The sequence below is a fragment of the Equus asinus genome, chromosome 11 (assembly GCF_041296235.1).
Source record: "Equus asinus isolate D_3611 breed Donkey chromosome 11, EquAss-T2T_v2, whole genome shotgun sequence".
Taxonomy (NCBI): Eukaryota; Metazoa; Chordata; class Mammalia; order Perissodactyla; family Equidae; genus Equus; species Equus asinus.
Genome location: NC_091800.1, coordinates 69,248,307 through 69,259,391, shown reverse-complemented (window position 1 = coordinate 69,259,391; position 11,085 = coordinate 69,248,307). Strand labels below are relative to the sequence as shown.

At 40.5% G+C, this 11,085-nt stretch overlaps 1 pseudogene; it reads left to right on the top strand.

Annotated features, from left to right (window-relative positions):
• The first annotated feature begins 3,695 nt into the window (after positions 1–3,695).
• Positions 3,696–4,721, top strand: LOC106846200 (protein tyrosine phosphatase type IVA 1-like; annotated as a pseudogene).
• The last annotated feature ends 6,364 nt before the right edge of the window (positions 4,722–11,085 follow it).

Below are 11,085 nucleotides of genomic sequence, written 5' to 3'. Positions count from 1 at the left end.
AGATCTTGCCTCAGTAATGGGGAATAATTAGCTCCAGACTAAGCACACTCCTTCAGACCTGCCTAATAAATTATAAAAGCAAGACCCTAAAGAATCAAATTCCCAAGCAACACAGCACAGAATAAAGCTCAAGAATATTTATAGGATTACAAAAATATTCAGCCTGCAATCCAGGTAAATTTCACAATGGCTGACAGCCAATGAAAAATACATTCAAAGACGTAGAAAATACCACCTATAATGAGGAGAATAATCCATTAATTGAAACTAACCTAAAACTAACACAGATGTCAGAATCAGACAAAGACATTAAAGCAGTTATTATAAATGTTTTCCCTATGTTCAAAAGGTTAAGAAAAGACATATGAGATATAAAAAGACTCAAATCAAACTCTAGTAATTAAGCTACAATTTCTGAGGTGAAAAATAATCAGATTAGGCAGTTTAGACATTGTAGAAGAACAGATTGGTGAACTGGAAGACACAGAAATAAAACACACACATAAAAAAGAAATTAGGGGCCAGCCCCGAGGCAGAGTGGTTAAGTTCACACACTCCGCTTTGGTGGCCCAGGGTTTCACCAGTTCAGATCCCAGGTTTGGACAAGGTACTGCTCATTGGTCCATGCTGAGGTGGCATCCCACATGCCACAACTAGAAGGACCTGCAACTAAAATATGTAACTATGTACTGGGGGGATTTGGGGAGAAAAAGCAGAAAGAAAATAAATTAAAAAAATAAAAAGCAAAGAACATCTGTAAGCTGTGGGACAACATCAAACAGCCTATTATATGTGTAGTTGGAGTCCTTGAATTGGGAAAGAGGAAAAATATTTGAAGAAAAAAATTCCAGATTCAATGAAAACTTTAAACCTATGGATCCAAGATGTGCAACAAACCCCAGCCACAAGAAACATAAAGAAAACTATATCAAAGTGCATCATAATCAAATTGCTCAAAATCAATGACAAAGAGGAAAGCTGAAATACGTCCTGAGGAAAAACAAGAGAAAAAAGACATGTTACATATAGAGGAACAAAGATCAAAATGACAACAAATTTTTTTGCCAGAAACAAATGCAAATAAGAAGACATTGGTACAGAATGATTAAAGTATTGAAGGAAAAAAACCTGTGAAACCAGCATTCCATACCTACTAAAAATAGTTTTTAAAAGCAAAACTGAAAGGCCAGCCCTGGTGGCCTAGTGGTTAAGTGTGGCATGTTCTGCTTTGGTGGCCCGGGTTCAGCTCCCTGACATGGCCCTACATCACTCATCTGTTAGTGGCCATGCTGTGGTGGTGGCTCACATAAAAGAAAAAAGAGGAAGATTGCAGTGGATGTTAGCTTGGGGTGAATCTTCCTCAGCAAAAAAACAACACCAACAACAACCAAACAATGGAAAGCAACTTGGTACATTTACTAAAAATCATTGAATTGTATACTTGAAATGGGTAAATTATATGATATGTAAAATATACCTCAATGAATTGGTGGGATAAAAAAGCTTTTGAGTCACTCTTTCCAATTTCTCTTTTAGCTGGGGTATATCCTGCTCTGAAGCACATGACCTTGGTTGCATCAAATTTATAAGAATTTTACAACATAAAATAAGTTAAAATAAAGGTTTTGCATATATACAAAAGTTGAAAGAATTCATCACAAGCAGATTCACTCTACAAACATGTTACACAAAGTCCTTCAGGCCTAAGGAAGATATTATCAGATGGAAATCTGGATCTACACAAAGGAATGAAAAGCACAGGAAATGGTAACTACATGGGTAAATATATATGCAGTATTAGATGACAACAGGTAATAAATACTAAGATTATTTCCTTAGTATTTAAATATCTTCAAAAGATAGTTGACTGCTGAGACAAAAATGATATCAACGTGTTATGGGATTTACAACATATGTGTAAGTAAAATGTATGACAAAAATAGCAAAAAATTTGGGAGAGGAGAAATGGAAATATACAATTAGAATATTCTTATACTATATGTCAAGTGGTATAATACTCCTTGAAGATAGACAACGATAAGTTAAAGATTTATACTATCAACACTTAAGCAACCACTAAATAATGAAACAAAGAGTTACTGCAAACAATCCAACAGAGCAAACAAACTGGAATCATAAAAAAATACTTAGTATAAAACAAGGCAGAAAAATAGGATACGGGAAACAAAGATGGGATAGATAGAAAACAACAAGATGATTAGACTCAAATCAAATCATATCAATAATAACATTAAATGCAATTGGTCTAAACATCCCCAATTAAAAGCCAGAGATTGTCAGACTGAATTTAAAACAAAGCAACTAGATATGCTCCCTATAAGAAACAAAACACACTTTAAATATAAAGACTCTAGCAGGTTAAAAGTAAAAGGATGAGGGGCCAGCCTGGTGGCATAGTGGTTAAGTTGACACACTCTGCCTCAGGGACCTGGGGTTCACAGGTTCAGATCCCGGTCACCGACCTACGGCACCGCTTGTCAAGCCATGCTGTGGTAGGCATCCTGCATATAAATGAGAGGAAGATGGGCACAGCTGTTAGTTCAGGGACAATCTTTCTCAGCAAAAAAAGAAAGACTGGCAACAAATGTTAGCTTAGGGCCAATCTTCCTCACACACACATGAAAAAATAAAAGGATGAAAAAAGATATACCATGTGAATACTAGTCAAAAGAAAGGTCGAGTTAGATTAATATTAATATTAGAGCAAAGAATATTACCAGGGATAAAGACAAGAGGGTCAACTAATCAAAAAGACCTAACAATCTTTGATATTTATGCTCTGAGCGATAGAGCTTCAAAACACATGAAGCAAAAACTAATAGAACTGCAAAGAAAAACAGATAAATCCACAACGATTGTCAGGGATTTCAAACACCCCCCAATAACTGTCAGCACAAGTAGATCGGCAATGCTATAGAGACTTGAACAACATGATTCACGAACTTGACCTCATTGACCAATTTATAGAACCCCACAGAACATTTACCAGACTAGACCATACTCTAGACAGTAAAACAAGTCTCAGTAAATTCGAAAGGATTCGAGTCACATCAAAAATATTCTCGGCCTCAGCCACGCATCGGCTGCCCCGCCCACAGGCCCCTGGGTACCGCACTCGGCGGCGGGAGCCGCTCGCTGCCCGCTGCCCGGGAGAGTCTTGGGGCCCCGGAGCCATCCCCGGAGGGCCGATTAGGCCACAATCTTCAAAGAGTAAACACGTCTCTCGGTTCTGTAGTGTTCTTGCTCACACATTTATGGAGTTTCTGAAAGGCAGTGGAGATTACCGCCAGGCACAGCACGACTTCTAGGCAGACAGGTGAACCGCAGAAAGTCATTACTACTCCATCAGGAAGTCCCCCTAAGAGTGGTTAACCCGGACACAGAGTGTTGAATTGAAATCCACGGAGCATTTTACACGAGTTCTGACCCGGATGGGGAAACCTCAGTGCACTTCTTTTCCGCTGCTGCTATATTACTGCATTAAAGAATTTCTGCTTCTATTTAGGAGGTTCATTTCATTTCCCATGATTCCCAGCTTCATGCTCAAAGCCCTGAGAATTACAAGTGGAGTATATTGAAGTAGACTCAGTTTCTTTGCATCCTTTCTGTTTTCAATTTCTTAAATTCTTTCATAACCCTATTGAGTGTTTTTAGACTAAATTAATACAGCTTGAATGAACTGCCCAGCTCCTGTGGAAGTCACATACAAGAACATGAGATTTTTTTTTTTTAAGGAAGATTAGCCCTGAGCTAACATCTGCCACCAATCTTCTTCTTTTGGCTGAGGAGGAGAGGACTGGCCCTGAGCTAACATCTGTGCCCATCTTCCTCTACTTTATGTGTGAGACGCCTACCGCAGCGTGGCTCGACAAGTGGTGCATAGGTCCCCTCCTGGGATCTGAACTGGCGAACCCCAGGCCCCCAAAGCAGAACGTGCAAACTTAACTGCTGCTCCACGACGCCAGGCCTGAAATTTCTTTTTTTTCAACATTGGCACCTGAGCTAACATCTGTTGCCAATTTCTTTTTTCTTCTTCTCCCCAAAGCCTCCTAGTACACAGTTGTATATTTTACTTGTAGGTCCTTCTGGTTGTGCTATGGTGGATGCCACCTCAGCATGGCTTAATGAGCGGTGCCATGTCCACGCCCAGGATCCGAACCGGTGAAACCCTGGACCGCTGAAGCAGAGAGTGCGAACTTAACTACCCAGCCATGGGGCTGGCCCCAACATGAGATTTCTTATTGCACACAATATGACCAATGCAACCTTAAACACATTTGTAGAGGAACTTAAGACGTATGGAGTTACCACAATAGTAAGAGTATGTGAAGCAACTTATGACACCGCTCTCGTAGAGAAAGAAGGAGTCCATGTTCTTGATCGGCCTTTTGATGGCGGTGCACTTCCATCAACCAGATTGTCAGTGACTGGTTAAGTCTTGTAAAGATGAAGTTTCCTGAAGAAGCTGAATGTTGTATTCCTGTTCGTTGTGTCGCAGGCCTTCGGAGAGCTCCTAGCTTGTTGCCCCAGCATTAAGTGAAGGTGGAACGAAATATGGAGATGCAGTACAGTTCATAAGACCAAAGCGGTGTGGGGCTTTTAACAGGAAGCAACCTTTGTCTTTGGAAAAGTATCATCCTAAAATGCAGCTGTGCTTCAAAGACTGCAGTGGTCATAGAAACAACTGTTGCGTTCTATAAAACTAGGGTGCCTGATGCCATTGCCTTCGGTGGAGCTTGAGACGGGACCTAAGTTATCGTATGTATTAGCCAACGTGGTGGCTTGTTGAATAAGTCTAATGAAGCTTCCGTAAGAGTATTAAAAAGCAGTTTTACCAGGCTACAAGCCTGACAGAATTGCAACCTCTGTGTTTGGGTTACAATCAACCTATTTGGACACTTAGCAAAAGATTCTTGCTGTTCAGCATTTAAAATGTGTTTATCATTTGTACCAATTGACCTTTTCTGAAATCATGCAGTCTTGAGTTATGTCTTTAAAATTCCCATGCCGGAACCTTATCAATATATAAGAGATTTAGAACAATTAGGTGCCAAAATACCTGGCACAATACTTGTATCTTTTTTGTATCAGACAGAACCTAAAATCCCAGGAACTATGAACCTTCTGGACCTTATGTGGTTTATTCCTTGAGTCATTTCAAACATAGAAAGTAGGGCTTATATGGTTATTTGCCTACTCACTTTATGTTTATATCTCTGATATTCAGACCAGTGTACATCAGGTTTGCTCACCTTTTTTTTTTTTTTTTTGGTGAGGAAGATTGGCCCTAAGCTAACATCTGTGCCAATCTTCCTCCATTTTGTGTGTGGAACACCACCACAGCATGGCTTGATGAGCAGTGTGTAGGTCGGTGCCCAGTGTCTGAACCTACAAACCTCAGGCCACTGAAGCGGAGTAAGTGAACTTAAACACTATGTCACTGGGCCAACCCCTTAACATTTTTTTTATTTTTACCAAGTCTTACAGTGATTATTTAATGTTTTTCTATAAATCTCATTTTGTGCTGTTATGGAAACCTCCATTTTGAAAATCTACATTGTATAGAAGCACATATCTTTAATGTCTCCAGACAAGAAAGCCTCACAGTTAATTTTAATGTTGGTACTTTGGGGTGCAACCTGGAAGAAGGGCCTGAGGGAAGAATGGGAGGGGGCTATCAAGTATTTGTAGTAAAATGTTGCCTTTGTCTTGTACAGAGCATGTAGAATATGCTCTTTAATTTAGTAATTTTTTAAAGCTTTGTTATTGTAGCTAAAGCAATGCTTAATCATAAAATTTCTGAAATTCTTGTAATATTTTTCATACTTATCTGAAACTGTTTACCAACTTATTTTCGTTTTAACTGTGATTTTTCTTTTCCTTCTTTTCCCAACTTCTCTTGCAAAAAAAAGAAATGGGTTTCTGCTAATGAATTGAAGAGCTATCTAATGTTTTATATGCCTTTTGAGATGTGTAACTTAATATTTGAATCCTTGATAATTTTTTTATTATGTAATTGATAAAATGGTGATGTGCATTAATGTTAGTTCAACCATATATTTATACTGTCTGGGAATGTGTGGTTATAGTTATGCGGGAGAAATAATTTGTCACTGTTCACCAGCTTGTAAAAATCGAGGGTGAGAGCTTAAACATCTAAATAAATAATGAAATGCATTTATCATCAATGAAAAAAAGAATATCCTCTGACCACAACGGAATTAAATTAGAAAGCAGTAACAGAAAGATGTCTGGAAAATCTTCAAATATTTGAAAATGAAATAATACATTTATAAATAACCCATGGGCCACAGAAGACTTCAAAAGGAAAACGAGAAAATATTTGGAGCTGATCAAAAGTGAAAACAGAACATCCTGGAATCTGTGGAATGCCACTACAGCAGCATTCAGGGAGAAGTTATAGTACTAAATGCCTGTATTAGAAGAGGAGAAAAAGGTCTCAAATCATTGGCCTCAGCTTTCCCTTAAACTAGAAAAGGCAGAGCAATCAAACCCAGAGTCAGCAAGAAAGGAAATAATAAAGATCAGAGTCTAACCTGATGAAATAGCAAATAGGAAAACAATAGTGAAAATGAGACCAAAGCTGGTTCTTTGAGAGAAGATCAATAAAATTCTTAAACCTCTAGCCAAACATCATTCTTGCATACTCTTTCTAATGTCTTGTAAATTGTTTTGAGGTCGAATGAGATAATTTGTGAAAAATACTAATCAAGCTATGACTAGAAGATCATTTCTAAAAGTCCAGTTGCCTATGTTGCTGTGTTTAACTCTATAAATTACCTGGTGACTCAAAATTATAGAAACTTAATAATTAAGGCAAAGTGTGTTTATCGGCCAGTTCTGTTCTGTTAGAATTCACAGAGCTGGTTCAATACGGGGAAAAATGGGATCGTTTGACTACAGAGTGTGCCCATCCTGTCCCATGATGCCAAACCACCTCTGCAGAGATCTCAGGGAAGAAGTCCATGGCTTCCCATCCCAGGAAACTACAAATCCAAAGCTAAAGCAAATATCCTATAATCCAAGTTAGGATGTTGGCCACCGACACCATGTGCCTCTCAGGGGTATTGTACTGGTGTCTTGCCTCTTGCCAGAGACGTGTTTCTTGTCTTCCCAGGACAACAGCTCCAGGAAAAACTCAGACGGGGTGGGGAGAATCACCCTTCTGTCAGCGCATTAGACACTCTGCCAGAATTCAGACAGGAGGTGATGGGCTGGTGCTTCCAAGCAGTGCAGTGCTTTATTTTCAAGGTCAATGTGTCCTCCTAGGAACCAGACAGAGGTAGTAACAGCTGGGCTGGTGTGCCACCTGCATTGCACCACCCTACCTTGCTGCATTCCACAGCCCTGTCTTCATCCAGACAAAGCTGGTACACCTGGATTCTCTCTCCCAGAAAAGCGAACTTCCCCATGCAGTATCAGACATGGGAAACTAAGGGATGGCCCTTGTCCCTCAATGCCTTAGGTCCGGGGCCAGCGATCAGTGTGTCCTACTCTGTTCTCTACCCTTCCTTGAGGCCCTTCAGGCCCCTCCCAAACTCCCTCCCCATCACTTCCACCACATTTACCTGGACATTCCAGGACATGACTCGATTCTCAGGTCAGACCCCATGTGGTCACTCTCCCTAGGACGCTTATTGCAACCAATAATTCTATAAACCCTTCTACTATTGTTCAGGCAAAATGTGGTCCCTTCCCTCCCTCCTGCACCTTCCTAGAAATTTCCTCTTGTAAAGTCTTGGCATTTCCATGGCTGTCCTTGATTTCACCATGGAGGAGTGGCAGAAAGGCAAACACACCATGGGACCCAAGGGAGGATCACCACAGGTGACTGTCCAAACAACAGGAGGAATCCGTTTTTGCTCTTTGGCCCTTGTGAGCATTTCCTTAGTCATCAACTGAAGGTTAATCCCAGACGTGAGGACCTCTCATTGGAACCTTTAGTGACACAGGGTCACCCAGTTGTATTTTCAGGTATTAAAGAATTCACAGTTCACAGAATCTGCAACTTAGTTTTGCCTACATCCTAGCAATGTCCTTTCTACTTTATATCCCCATTTACATATTTGATATTTGTTTTCTTTAAAGGGTGTTGGCTTTCTGCTCATACTTCGTAGAGGACACTGATTTAAACCTATAATTGCGCTATAAAGCAATAAATCCTGATTACTGTCACTAAAAGAAACAAATTCTCTTTCATCAAGACAGTTTTGCTAAGTCATCCTTACCTTTGAATTTTCAAAGGGAAACACAAAGTAGATCTTGTTGGAGGAACCTCTTTTTTGGAATTTCTGACTCAATTTTCTGGCTCGGATGAGTCAATTTCTGACTGAATTCCAAATTCCAAGTAGGGTGAGCTTCAGGGCAAAGTATGGATTCTCGTAGCTCAGAGAGTGAGTGCTTGGCCTGGACTAAGCTTAACCATTCAGACCCTAATGTGCAGCTACAGGTCATGGTGCCGTTCAATCCATGCCCCTCTTCAGCAAGCTTTTGATGCCTACAATTTAAAGTCAGTCCCTCTTGGTTTGATCAATTCAATTTGAAGTACAAGTTAATAAATGTGTCATAACATGTTGACTGCTTATGTGGAATATATAACAACTCAATAGAAACTTGAAGGATTCCTATGACTCTGTAAAAAATGTCCAAATGATCTGAGGCAGAAAAAAGAAGTTGGGACATTCATCCCAGGCAGGGTTCCTGGGAACTGGGCTGAGCTCCTAGGTGGATAGAACTTGAATTCAGCAGCAGCACTTGGAGCCAAGGGTGCACCAGGAGGCAACATCTGGAAGGAATCTGAAATATGGGAAGGGGCAGACAGTGCAACCCAAGGCATCAAAGGGGCCAGGAGAAAAGCAGAAAGTACAGGTCCAGGGTGAGATCAGAAATGGTCAGAATCAGGCCCAAATAAGTGAGTTCAGAGAGGAGACTGTGGCCAGAGCCTATGGAGAGCTTCTAGAATGCAGTCTCACCAATGATCTGTGCCTTGTCCTTCACTGTTTCCATGGCATTGAGAACTGGCCAATGCAGTTTGGTTGTGCACAGCTAACAGATTATTTTTGGTAGATTCTGTAGCTGCAAAAATTTAAAAAGTAGAGGAAGGCTAACTATTCCCCCACAACCTTTCTACTGAATTTTAATGACAGCTGGTTCAGAAGGAATTCTGTCACACATAGAATCACTTATTAGGCAAGCATTTATAAGCAAGCAAAAACATAACTTGTTCTGTATACTCCATGAAGTCCCAGCTCTCTGTCCTTGTATGTGCTCTGACTACCTCTTAATTGAAAGGTTGACTTGTGATACATACAGCAGTTTAGAGGCAAGAATTAGTTAACCCATTGGCAACTGAAATTCTCTAAAATCACGGCTGGACACACAGGACCATTTCAGAATCATGCCTGGGGATCGACTCCAAAAGAAAAGATGTGGAAGTCTTTCAAAGTTTAGATCCACCTGACTTCTGTGCTGGCTAAACTGGGTTTGTGATAAGATTTGTCACCTACAGAAGCATCTATTATTTCCCAATGTCTGTTCTTCTCTTATTCTGTAATAATAGAACCCTTATTTGCAGCTTGGCCCCTGGCTAGCCTCTATTACAGCTATGAGTGACCACGTGACTAAATTCTGGCTAATGGAATATAAGCAGGAGAGTGATGTGCTATATTTAAGAGTGTTTGCGTAGGGGGCCTTATCTTTCCCTTTTTGATTCCTGCTGACTGGAATGAGAAGGTAAGCACTGGCAGTCCCGCAGCTGCAAAGGCACAGGAGTGATTGAGATCACGTTGGGGGTCACAATGGATGATGAAAAGAAAAGTTCCACATTTTTTGGAGAGTGACATCACCAACATGGCAGAGTGAGCTGTTCCCTTTGTCTCTCCCCATTTGAACTACAACTAAAGAGACATTCATAGACCAACAGAGGAAGCCCCCACAGCACAATAGGATGCCTGAGAGACACACACAGTATACATCTGAGGGTGGATTGACTAGCACTCCAGGAAGTGGTAGAGATAGGTGAGCACTCCCTGCCCTCCCCTGGCAACCTTGTGCACGTGCACAACTGTTTTCCAGCCTGGCATGGGTGCCCCAAAAGTGGGAATGTGCCCTGGGGCAACTGTAGGAAGAGGCAGGGGCAGCCCTTAGCCCACTCATGATCACTTTCCTGGTGGTAGGAGAACCCACCATGCCCTTGTGGTCTCTACAAATGGCTCTGGCCCAGTCCCTGCAAGGAAGCTCAGCCCACCAAGCACAGTCTACACAAGCACCTGAACACTCTCTGGGCCAGTGCAAGCACCCATAGTACCTCCACAATTTCCAGCAGATGAGGTGGGATCAGAAACACAGCTCCCGCTTCCCCTCAGCAGGAGCAGATGGAATCTGTGACCTGATACAACCACAAATGTTTCAACAAAAGATTAGTTCATCAAACACCATGAGAAACTACAGCTACAATTCAGACCAGAAGAAAAATGATAATTCACCAGAAAACAACCCTGAAGGCACAGAAATTTGCAATCTGAATGACAAAATTCCAAATAGTCATCATAAAGAAACTCAATAAATTACAAGAGAACACAGAAAGACACTTCAGTGGGCTCAGAAACAAAATTAATGAGAAGAAGGAATACTTCACCAAAGAGATTGAAACTATAAAAAAAAATCAAGCTGAAATTCTGAATATGAAAAACACAATTAATGAAATAAAAAATAATCTAGAATCCTTAAGAAATAGAGCTGATGTTATGGAGGAAAGAATTAGTGATTTAGAGAATAAAAATATAGAAATGCTACAGATGGAAGAGGAGACAGAACTAAGATTTTTAAAAAATGAAGGATTTCTTTGAGAAATATTGGACTCAATTAGGAAAAGCAATATAAGGATTGTAGGTATTCCAGATGGAGAAAATAGGGAGAAAGAAGCATAAAGCTTGTTCAAAGAAATCATAGCTGAGAACTTTCCAAAACTGAGGCAGAAACTGGATTTACAAATATGCAAAGCTAATAGAACTCCTAATTACATCAATGCTAAAAGACCTTCTC